Below are 12,545 nucleotides of genomic sequence, written 5' to 3'. Positions count from 1 at the left end.
AAAAAAAGGTGAAGGCATCGCTGATATAGCAGGACGGATGCCTGGCGACCTCAATAGTGTGACCTTAGAGACTTATATTGTTGTCTAGGGCGAAGGGTAACTGGGTTGACCAGGTCGCTACATAATTGTCGATGTTGATATTGTGTGGAAAGCAGTCTTGGTTGTCAGATGAAACAGCGACGCAGCTGGAGAAGTGAGTGTTTAGTTGTGGTGCTGCTGTTCATGGGGTGGAAGTGATGATTTGTGGTTCATGAAGAACAATAAGTTGATTTGTATAAAATTGTTGATTTTTTTTTTAATTTGGCATGTGAGTTGGAGTCAGAAAAATGGCTTAACAAGAATTTGATAAAGAATGTATATATATACGTAATTAGCATGAAGGTTGTATCCCATTGTGCGGTGGGGTTAAACTGTAACCATTTTTGTTTTCAAAAGGGTGCGGCTCTAAAGTTTGCGCCAAACGGTCAGGTGGGCAAAAATGCATATTTAGGACAGAGGTGGGGGGTTGCATTGTGTGACGTGGTAGTGGCGAGCCTCTCCGCACAGCTAAGTCCCCCCCCCCCCCATTTGTCATCGGCTGGGAAGATTGTCATCAAAGTCAAAGTCTGCTTTATTGTCAGTTTCTTCACATGCCAAGACACACAAAGAGATTGAAATTACGTTCCCACTATCCCACGGTGACAAGACATAGTACACAATATACATACAAATAAACAACACAAAAAATAAGAACAAGAAGGCACAAACAATGAATAAATAAGAGTGATGAATAAATAATAAATAAACAAATAACAAAATAAAAATGAGGAGCAAAAATGGAGCAAGTGTGCATACAGCAGACAGTCAGAATATAGCGCAAAGGTACAGGACGCTACGCAGAAGGGGGGAGAGAGTTCAGGATCCTAACAGCCTGGAGTATGAAGCTGTTGGTGAGTCTGGTGGTTCCCAGAGGGCAGAAGAGCAAACAAAGAGTGAGCGGGGTGACACACATCAATCACAATCGTGGTCGCCTTGCGGGTGAGATGGGAGGTGTAAATGTCCTTCAGGGAGGGGAGTGACGCACCAATAATCTTACCAGCCATGTTCACTATGCGCTGCAGGGCCTTCATGTTGTATTCAGTGCAGCTAGCACCCCAAACAAATACAAATGGAGAGGACGCTCTCAATGGTGCCACGGTAGAATGTAGTCATGACGGCCGGAGGAGCACTTGCTCGCCTAAGTTTCCGCAGGAAGTACAGGCGGCGCTGAGCTTTTTTCGCCAGTGATGCGGTGTTGGTGGACCAGGAGACGTCCTCATTGATGTCATGATGACGTCATGTCTATGTTGTGGGCCTGTGTGTTATCTATGTTTGTCTTTGTGTACCAGTTCGTCATAGATGATGGAATTGGGCTAGAATGGTGCAAGAAAACGGTGTGCTAGACAATGGTTTATTGGATTTGCATTGTTAAATGTAAAAATTAGAAATTATAGAATAATCTGAGGTTTGTGGGCAGAAACTGGCCCAACGAGGAGAGTGCCCAGCCCTCATAAAAAATGTGAGAGTAAGAGAAAACCTACATTGTAGAATTGGATAAAACTAAATTGTCATTGCAGATGTTACATTTAGGAGGAATTATTGATCGATTAGACTATACGAGGTGGTAACATGTAAGAATAAATCAAAGATTTGAATCACTTGTCAATCACTCAAAACAACAAATAAAAACGACATTGCATGGGGGCACATTTTATTAAAAGAACACCAAGTAAAGTATTAAGTAGGGGGCATTCGTGATTGGGATTACATTTAGGATAAAATTAAGTTAATGATTAGAAATCAATGGTGCTCTACACAAAAAGGCTAAAATTTTAATGAGGGAATATTTGGAGTACTGTCTTGGTCTACATATGTCATGGTCCTAGTTTATGTGGTTTTGATTGTGGTTTGGGTTTATTTTGTTTATTATTAGGTTTTGGGTTAGGGTTCAGGTGTTCCTTGTTAATCTCTTATCCCCTGCATTGTAAATGTCTTCTTTATGTAGATAGGTTAACAGGCTAGGAATTTAGTGAGGAGATAATTGGTTAATAATTGTCCAAATTCTAGTCACATGTTTTGAGGGACCACAACAACAACATTATATTTAATTTGCAGGCCATTATTTAGTATGTGATGACAGTGTCTAGATAAGTAGACTGTTTTATCAAAAAATGTGGGAGTGAAGGAGGTTTGATTTGTAATCTGGCATTTGGGTGCCACTTTTAAGAGTCTGTGCAGGAGCACAGATTGTTTTTGTTTGTTTGAGTTTGAGTTTATTCACGCGATATCCAAGACATACAACATGGAACAACAAACAGTAATTCCGGATGCGTGAAAGGTCACCCCAAGCAAGCTATTTAAAGCTTTTAATAGGGGGCCTGGTTTCCCATAAGTATCAGATATTGGCCAGATATCCTTACATTTTGGACAACATACAGATATATAATAGACAACAATAATAAACACACAACAAGGTACAGCACACAACAACCATACGACAAGCAATAGACAACCTCAGTATTCTGGTTACTCTGGATTTGATGTAAAGTACATTTGCAATTTATAAATTAACAACTAATATATTAACAACAGGACACAGGTGTTCATGCAATTTATAACCAGCACATTAAATATACATTGATAGGAGTTGATTTTTTAGATTTGCCTTGAAGATGGATATGGATTGCAACATTTTTAGTGTTTCATCAAGCTCATTCCAAATCTGTGGCCCTCTGCACACAATACTAAAGCTTGTAGATTTTAGTTTCCGTTTTTTCCCAATGATTAGATTTCTATTCCTGGTGGTGTGGGTGTGGCTGGGAGTACAGATTGGGATGAGTTGACAGAGTTTGTGGTTTCGTTTATGGACAGTCTGATACATGACGCAAGCATTCTGGAAATAGTTATATTCAACAAGCCTCAGAAGATTGTGTTGGTGAAAGATTGTTTTAGTGGGGGCGTTAAACTCAGACCATGTTATGGCGCGTATGACCTTTTTCTGAAGTATCTCCAGCTTTTTTAGATGGGTTGGAAATGTGTTACACCATATAATATTGCAGTATTTTAAATGAGGTTCAAATAAGGATTTGTACAGAATAAGAAGTGCAGTGAGTGGGAGATAATGTCTCAATTTGAAGAATAAACCCACATATTTAGACAGTTTGATTGTGAGATCATCAATATGTTTTTTAAAGTTCAAGAATTCGTCAATGTGGATCCCCAGGAATTTAGTAGAGCTGACTCTTTCAATGTTTTGTCCGTTAATTTCTATGCAAATTTGGTCAATGTACTTTTTTTTATGGGACCGGAATACAATGTAGTATGTTTTATTGACATTTAGGGAGAGTTTATTGCATTTAAACCATGTGTTTATTTTCGCTAACTCACTATTTATAATTTGTTCAAGTGTAGTTGGATTTTTGTGGAAAAGAAACAAGTTTGTATCGTCAGCAAATAATACTTCATGTAGTATGGGTGAAGTATTAACAATGTCATTTATGTACAAGATGAACAGGAGCGGCCCTAAGATGGACCCTTGAGGAACTCCATAATTGATGGGCTTGTATGAAGATTTATGGTTGTTAATAGAGATATATTGATGTCTTCCAAACAGATAGCTGCGGAACCAGTCTAACGCCAGGCCTCTAATACCATAGTGTTGTAATTTATTTATAAGAATATCAATCGTGATGGTGTCAAAAGCTTTAGACAAGTCCAGAAAAATCCCAATACAATATTCGCCTTTATCGATTGCCCCGTAGATTTTATCAGTCAAGTCAAGTACTGCCATATATGTAGTGTTTTCCTTTCTGAAACCATACTGGGATGGGGCAATGATGTTTAGTTTGTTTAGATAGTTGTTAAGTTTATTGTAAACTACTCTTTCCAAAACCTTGGAAAGAGTAGGCAAGATTGATATTGGTCTGTAGTTGCTAAGATCGTTTTTATCTCCTGATTTAAAGACCGGTGTGATACGTGCTATTTTTGCTATTTGTGGCACTACTCCAGAGAGTATAGACAGATTGATGCAATATGTAAGAGGTGCAGTTATTATATTGGAGATGCTTTTCAGAATTTTACTTGAGATACCATCTATTCCAGCTGAGTTTGAATTCTTCATATTCATGATTATTTTATACACTTCATTGCAGTTAGTTGGATTCAGAAAGAAAGAGCCCAGGTAATAGATAGTCTTTAAACGAGGCATCCTGAGGCTGACTGATTTTACTGGATATGTTTCTACCGATAGAGACAAAGTAGTTATTGAATTCGTTGGCAAGACCATTATTTCTGATGATGTTGCCCATATTATGATCGTGGTCAGGGAATACAGGAGTTTTTTGGCTTCTGTTCAGTACTCTCCAAGATTTCTTGGAATCATCCTGTGATTCATTTATCAAGTCGGCAAAATGCTTACTCTTCCGCTTTCTGATAATATGTGTAAGTTTATTTCTATAATTAATATATGCATTTTTATTTTTATGGTTAGGTTCATTTATGTATCTTTTATATAATTTATTTTTATGCTTAATAGACTTTAATATGCCCTTAGTGATCCATGGATTTTGAGTAGTTGTATTACATATGATTACTTTCTCAGGAATGGTTCTTTGAATAGAGTCGGATATTTCTTTGGTTAGAGTTTCAAATGCAGTATCAACATCACTACAGTCATATATTCCAGACCATGTCTTGGTCTGCAGGTCCTCACCTAGACGTCATATGGTGTCTTCATTAAGTATTTTTAATCTTATTGAATGACGAGTAGGTGGGGGCTTAGCAGGGAGGTCAATGAATAATACAATAGGGAAATGATCAGAAATCTCAGAGAGTACAGTCCCAGAAGTAAGTGTGGCGTTTGTAAGATTTGTGATGAAATTATCAATAACTGATTTAGTTGAGTGAGTGACTCTGGTATAAGCATCTATTGTGGGAAAGAAGGATGAAGAGTGTAATGTGTTTATAAAGTCATTTTTGGCTGTATCATCCTTGGAAAGATCAACATTGAAGTCGCCAAGGAGGACACAGCTTTTGTTGTTATCATTTATAGAAAATAATGCTTCCTTCAGTTTGGACCTAAAGGTTTCGAAGTCAGCGTCTGGGGGACGATAGATTATACCAATCATGAGGTTTTGCCTGCTTTTCCTGCTTATTTCAACAAAAAGGGAGTCACTGTGGTTGTCTGCTATGATAATGTCATCACAAATCCTCACGTTGTATGTAGAAGAAATATATAGGCACACGCCACCCGCCAGGCCTGCCACATCTGTTCTTAATCAACAACTTATAGCCATTTAGACTTAAGATGTCAGTGTATGAGCGATCATTCAGCCAAGTTTCACTGCAGCCAATTACGCCAAAGCTACAACCTGTGTTTGTAAGTAGAGTAACTAGATCATCATGATGTTTATTCAAGCTCCTGATGTTTAAATGTAAAAAGGAGCAGTTTTTTATATTTGTTAACTGTTTTAATTGTTCGGGAGTATACTGATTACAACTTATATTTCGATGATAGTCAATGCAATTTATCACCTCGTCTCCTTCACTGTCCATTTCATTAAGTGCCATGCACAGGGTACCGAGTGGGATTTACTGAGATCCAACAACAAAGACACACACTTAAGACCATGGACATATACATACATTCACCCATCCCAAAACTGGCCTGACAGACGTACACACATACACCTACACACTCAAACACACAAGAACACTCTGTAGACATTACCCGCTGTATTGTCACAGAGCAGATAAATAGACAATTGCTTCATCCTGCCCAGTCAGTAGTATTCAGGCCAGTTCCCAAGCCAAAATGAGAAATATATGTATGAGAGAGGAAAAGAGAAAAGAGGGGGCGAGTGGTGAGATGGGGGGAAAAAGAGAGAAATCAGTCATTCACCGTCTCCAGGTTCAGTGGTTGTCATGACGACAGGGACGCTGTTTTGGTGACGTCATCATCACGCGCCTGAGTTTACAGTTATGGGGAGGCGGCATGTTTCAAGTTAGTAGACAGTTCTTCTTGGAGTTGAGAATTAATGTCTCCATCTCCTCCATTCAGCCAATAAGTTGTTTGGGGGTTCCTGTACAGTTTGCCGTCGATGTAAAGTTTGTCAATGAACAGTCGAGCGGTCTTTTTGGCTTTCTTTGCCTCGGCCATGATCGGGTGAAGCAGCCTCCGTCTATTCATGATCTCCGGAGGGAACTGGTCGCTGATGGAGTAGTTGGAGCCTTTGAGCTCTCTGCCCCTCGACATGACAGCAGACTTCATCTTTGAGTCAACGACTTTACCCACAATGGGACGGGGCCTCCTCTGTTGGTCGGTCCTAATCCTCCCGAGGCGATGTACTCTGGAGAAGCGAACAGCTCCGACGTCCTCAGGCTTCATTTTCAATTCGTTGACAAGAAATGTTTTGACAAGTTCTTCTGATTTCCGGTGAGTTTCATCTTTTGTTTCTGTAAGTCCGTGTATAATGATGTTATCCCTCATACTTCGGCACTGCAGATCAAGAATGGAGTTCGCCATGTTGACTTTGTCTTTTTGTAGTTCGGCTGTCAAGCGTTTGAGGTGGTTTACTTCGGTCCGAAGTGACGCATTGTCAGCCTTTAACACCTCGATGAGTGAGTTGTTAAACTCCACAGAATGCTTCAGTTCTTTTACATCCGTAGTCAGTTGCTCGAGTAGATCAAGCTTCTTGAGTTGTAGTTTTATAGATGTTATAGACTCACTGATGTCAGAGATTTCCTTTTCGTTTGAGTTCGACTTGGCTCGGGTATTCATGGCCTCGGGTTTGTTGTTGGGCGTATTACAATAAAATGCGTCGATGTAGGCTTCCAAGTCCTCTAAAGATTCATCAACAGGCGAATCCAGTTTGATTCAGGTTCTGATCATTGGTCAAATTAGATGCGATGGCATAATTGGGAGGTTTTCCTGGCACATCGTGCAGCTCAGCACCTCATGTGGTCGACTTCCTGGTGTTTTTAAAGATATACCGTTTTTTTCCGTGTATAGTGCGCCCCCATGTATAGTACGCACCCTAAGAATGGCATGCTGATGCTGGGAAAAAGCTTGTACCCATGTATAATACGCACCCAATTTTTCTGAATTTTTAAAAAAAAGAAAAATTAATTTTTTTTTTTTTTTTTTTTAAGTCCCAATGATTGTCACACACGCAGGGAGGCAATGGGTCCCATTTTTATAGTCTTTGGTATGGTCTTAACTAGGCTGGATGTAATTTTTTTTGTTGGCGTTGATTTCTCCGACTGCCCCTAAACGCACCACCGCGCTCCGTGCGCGCATGGGGTGCGGACGTGAAAAAGGCGGCTCTGTATGGGAGAGACGTTGAAGAGGAATAAAAACACCCTTGAAAACCAAAACTTGCCCCTCGTCGTGACTCGGAGCCGCAACAAATGTTTCGGATTTGTGTAGAGTACATTGTGACAGACAGCAAACTAGCAGGTGATCGAGCGAGCGTCTGATACAAGAGCATTGCGGTCGTATGGAGCGTGTTTGAAGTGAACAGCAGAGACGAAAGGAACAAGGCAAAGTGTTGTGAAATAAAATATTACCTGTAATACGCATTTTGTTATTTGCTGATTGAAACTGCTAATTAAACTGTGAATTGAAACTAATAGGAAGAAAACATATCTTGCTCTTAATATAGCTGACGTGTCTTGCGCATACGTTCTGCGCATCTGTAATGGCGGCCTCCGTATGACGTCCGGTCCGCGATGGAGATTAAAAACAAACAATATTTGACAATAACACACCATCAAGGATTGCACCATTGCATCAAACGATGTGTCGTCAATTATGGATTTTTTTGACTAAGTGTGTTGGGCAAGATGGCTGAATGCGATGCGCGATTGACAACAAACAAGAAGAAAGGTGAGTTTTATTTCGGGGGAGATTTGTCATGTCTCGTCCCCAGTTTTGCTATGTGTCTAGGTTGCCATAGTTTCTGTTCGCGTCGCCCCTCTCTTCCTGTGTCACCTCAATCGATGTAACGTGTTTTGTATTTAAGTCCTGTCTGCCCCTCGCTCACCGTTGGATCATTGCATGTGTTACTGTCATTCTGTTCCTGTCTTTGGTAATGTCACCCTGTCTTTTTGTTCCACGACTTTGTCGGTCAGTTCTGTTGTTGGTTTTGTTGTACCATGACTTTCTTTAAAAAAAAAAAAAAAAAAAAAAAAAAAATGAAAAAAATTTTTTTTGTACCCATGTATAATACGCACCCCAGATTTTAGGACAATAAATTAGTTAAATTTTGCGCACTATACACGGAAAAAAACGGTATCTAACAGTTTATCTCGGTGCAGTAAGGATATAGCAATTTTGAAAGAGTTAAAATTAAAAGCAAAATTACATTTTAATTCTGACATATGCCAGCTAACATGAGAATGGCAAATAAATAAATGAATTCTAAATTCTATAAATGACTAGCTCAAATGTGGCATGTGTTTTAAATTAGGCGATAAGACATTCACTTTCAAGCACTATCCTTTAGCGCTGCTGACAATAATAATTTATGAGATGTTAAATCAAGGAGGAGTGTCATATTTAGAATACAGGCGCTGTATGACCTATAGATTGAACAATAACATTTGCTGCATATACAACAATGTTGGTAGAATGTTAAATTACATTACAGTTTATTACAAAGGATTTCGGAACTTTATTTGATGATAAACACTGGAACGAGGATTTTAGCCGTGTTAATTGGTAGGGTGGATGGATTACTCAGAAGGAAAAAAAAAGCATTTGATAAGGGCGGCTTGCTAGTATGATGATGAGTGTGCGCAACTGATAGGATACAAAATGTTAATAGGAAGATTTGGGGTGTAAGGAACAAATACTACACAGGAAGACTGATAACACGAAGATAGTTTTGTGAAATTTGTGTCCCAGTGTGTTCTGCCCTAGCGCGTGGCACAATTCCTGAACTGAGTCCTCTTACTCCACTGGCTGTCTCAAAATCAACAGAGGACTGTCCCTGGTCATGAGACACCTTTGACCTTTGGGAGAACAACAGGAACTATTAGCATGCTTGAAGGGGGCAAGCACAGCTCTTCACAGGACAAGAAACACACAGTTGCAGATAAAAGAGAAAATGGACTGAAAGAACAAAGAAAAGATGGACGCATTTGAGAATGGCGGACAGTCCAGCCCTGAAACATCATCATGAGAATCTAAGAGAGGCTGCTAAAAACTTGCACGAGTCACATGAAGTCAAACTGAACACATTGCTAAAGACTGCTGAAGCATTACAAAGTTGGTGGAGTATTGGACAAAAGGGATGGAAGCGTATTTGGGTGCTGGGGCGGACATAACTGAGGAGTTTTGATAAAAGAGGGAATAATAAGGCTGCTTATTGACACTCAAATGGGGATAAAAACCAAAATACATAGATATGGACAGTGAAGATACACTAATAATAGCAAATCATGACAGCGTGATCAGAATCTTTGCAAAGTGGACATTGATCGATAGAAATTAAATCATTTGAATCATTAAATTTCTATATGTAACATAGCATTTCAAAGACATGATGAATCTAATTGAAATAATGAAATTTTATAATTGGACCAGTGAACATTTGGATTCGGGCAACAGGAGGCTGAATTGCGAAACTTAATTGACCTTTATCAAAACGACAGAATTTAATTACCGTAATTTTCGAACTATAAGTCGCGTTTCTTTTCATAGTTTAGACTTATGTGTTTTTTTTCAAAGGTTTTCAACAAAAAAAGCAAGGGATTACTGTAATTTGAATTCCAAGTAACGTCAGCAGCGCAACGCGGCGTGGCGCGGCGGTTGTTTACATAAAGGGCAAACATTGATCACGGGATGATGAAGATGACGAAGGGCCCCACGTACTACCGGCATCATTAGCAGCTTTGTTTCTAAGTGACACGGCGGACGAAGAGTTTGAAGGATTTAGAGTGACACAGAAGGTTTGAAAAACTATTATGGCTTTTACCCACGCCTGGTCCTACTCTCCGGAGCTCTTTTTCACTTCCGTGGATTGAAGTCGGGGCCGGCGCTCGGCCGGGTGGCTGTCCGGCAACGGTGAATGGGGCTCGGTCATGGCTTTTACGCATGCCCGGTCCTATTCTATGGAGCTCTCTTCCACTTCCGTGGCTGGAAGTCCACGCCGCCACACGCTTGGAAGTTTGTTTTGTTAAATAAAGAGCCGTTTACCAAACCCACGTCTTTCCTTGAACTTTGGTAACGCTACAATATAGTTATATAGTAGATCTGTGGAATAACGACGAGGCTGACGTCAGGGCGCATGCGCGGCGTTGTTGACAAAGGTCGAGGAATTTGATCGATGGATTTAATGATTTAGAGTGCACAGATGGTTTGATAATACTATTGCTTATATAATAGTTATTTGATATCTAATTTATATATCGTTATATGGCCCTGTGGAATATTTTGAAGTGCAAGCGCCGTCAGCGGCGCGCACGCATTGTTGACAAAGGACGATTAATTTAATGGATTTGAGTGACACAGATGGTTTTATTAATGTGTTATTTATGTAATCGTTTTTTGAATAACTCTGAATTTTACGTCAGGGCCGTTCTCAGCTCTTAGTTTGTGTTTATGTCTCTCTGCCGGACGCCCTCTTCCTTCTCAGCCCAGGCTCCCAATACTTTTCAGGCTTGGACGGTCTTGTTTTCTCCAGCGTGGAGCTCATCTCTCTGACTCTAAAGTAAGTTTGAATCTTTTATTACACTGTCGAACTTGTTTTTCACAGCCGGAGTGCCTGGGAGAGCGGAGGCTTCGTGGCCATTTGTCTGCCGTCGATCATCGGACGCAAAGTATGGCTGCGGATCAAGAGGTTTGTGCGGCTTCGTGCACCAACTGCACCCTTCTCTTAGAGAGGTTGTCCCTGCTAGAGGGACGTGTCCGCCAGTTAGAGCAGAATTGCGCGATAACTGTAGATGTGGCGGATACAGACGCGGGCTGTAGTCAGCCCGCTAGCCCAGTTAGCATTAGCCCCAAGCGGCTTGCTAATCGCGATGAGCCAGCTGCCCTTTTGGGAGCTTAAGATCAGGGGATGCTTTGAGAATAATTGTCAATTTCTGTCTATGTGAAGCCCTTTGAGACTGCTTGTGATTTAGGGCTATACAAATAAACTTGACTTGACTTGACTTGACTTGACTTTATGTAACGTTAGCATACCTATCATTTAGCCTGTTGTTGCTCGTTCATGACTGTTCTTGGTGTTGGATTTTGTCGAATAAATTGCCCCCCAAAATGCTATTTATACTCTGGAGCGACTTAAATATGTTTTTTTTTCACTTTTTTGGGCATTTTATGGCTGGTGCGACTTATACTCCGCTTTAATTTTCGGACTATGAATCGCTTCGATTCATAGTCCGAAAATTACGGTACACATCATTTGCGACTGATTTATAGGATGCATATTTGAGCTTGAAGGGGTGAGGGGCCATAAGAAATTTGGAATTCTGGATAGTCAGCAAAATAATAATACAAGGCAGTACTTAATTAAAAAATAATACAGTAGGGCTTTAAATAAATACATTGGCATTACCCTTGCGACAATTAATTTAAATGGCAATTTATGATAGGCACTTGGGGTTAAGATTAACAATCCATCCATCTATCCATTACTGGTGCGGCTTGTCCTTACGAGGGTCACAGAGGATTAACATTGATAACTAGAATTTGTAATTTCTGTAGAAATTGTGTGTGAAGGCGAAGAGGCTGAATAAAAATTCGGGGAATGCTACAAAATTATGTTTAAATTTGGAACGTGTTGAATTGGTCAGAAAATGGATGAAAATATAGAAAGAATTTTGTAAAATTGGGCGTGAATTTTAAAGTTGAAAATTTAAAATTTTTAATAAGTGGGAAGTTTTGGAATAGGTTTTGGAATAGTAATATGATGAACAGCTAAAATAGAAAACAGAAACTAGAAGAAATTAGAAGGGAAAAATGAAATTTTGCAAATTTTACTGCAATGTTAAAAGTGAAAATGTGCAATTTTAATCTAGGAAGTGAAAGAAGGTAAATTGGAGGAATTATGTCAAAGAAAATGAGGAATGTTGAACGTGCCATGAAGAATTAATGGTGAAATTTTGGCTTAAAATGTGTAAATTTCTGGAAAACCGTACATATTTGGAATATTTGGCATGAATATTTGAAAGTGTAATGGAGTAAATCAGATGAATTATGTGGAAGTAGTTAAGATAAAAATAAAATAAAAGGCAGAAGAATGCAGAAGAAGTTGAATAATAATAAAGTCAACTCAGGTTTATTTCTATAGCCCACAAGCAAGTCTCAAAGGGCTTCAAATGTACAGAAATTGACAATTTAAAGTGCAGGGATAACGTGTGAGGGCCACAATGATGATCATGACAGCAATAATATTTCTGATTGGTTTTTATAGGTACAAAGGGGGAACGTGGAAGAAGGTTTTTAAAATTTGTGATGTAGCGTGACTCCATTATCATGAGTAAGCATTTCTTTTTATTTCTAAGAATTGGCATCAACAAAAATG

The 12,545-nt window shown here is 39.5% G+C and overlaps 1 protein-coding gene across 12 annotated transcripts in view; it reads right to left on the bottom strand.

Moving 5' to 3' along the window:
- LOC133150542 (tumor protein D54-like) overlaps window positions 1-6,057 on the bottom strand; it is a 208,327-nt gene extending 202,270 nt beyond the window's left edge. For all 12 annotated transcript variants that reach the window (XR_009713791.1, XR_009713792.1, XM_061273128.1 and 9 more), the window contains exon 1: window positions 5,918-6,057. The gene's annotated coding sequence lies outside the window, so the exon portion shown is untranslated. The remainder of the gene's footprint in view (window positions 1-5,917) is intronic.
- Between the last annotated feature and the right edge of the window lie 6,488 nt (window positions 6,058-12,545).

Source organism: Syngnathus typhle, linkage group LG2 (assembly GCF_033458585.1).
Source record: "Syngnathus typhle isolate RoL2023-S1 ecotype Sweden linkage group LG2, RoL_Styp_1.0, whole genome shotgun sequence".
In the NCBI taxonomy this organism is placed as follows: Eukaryota; Metazoa; Chordata; class Actinopteri; order Syngnathiformes; family Syngnathidae; genus Syngnathus; species Syngnathus typhle.
This window is presented reverse-complemented; position numbering and strand designations above follow the sequence as displayed.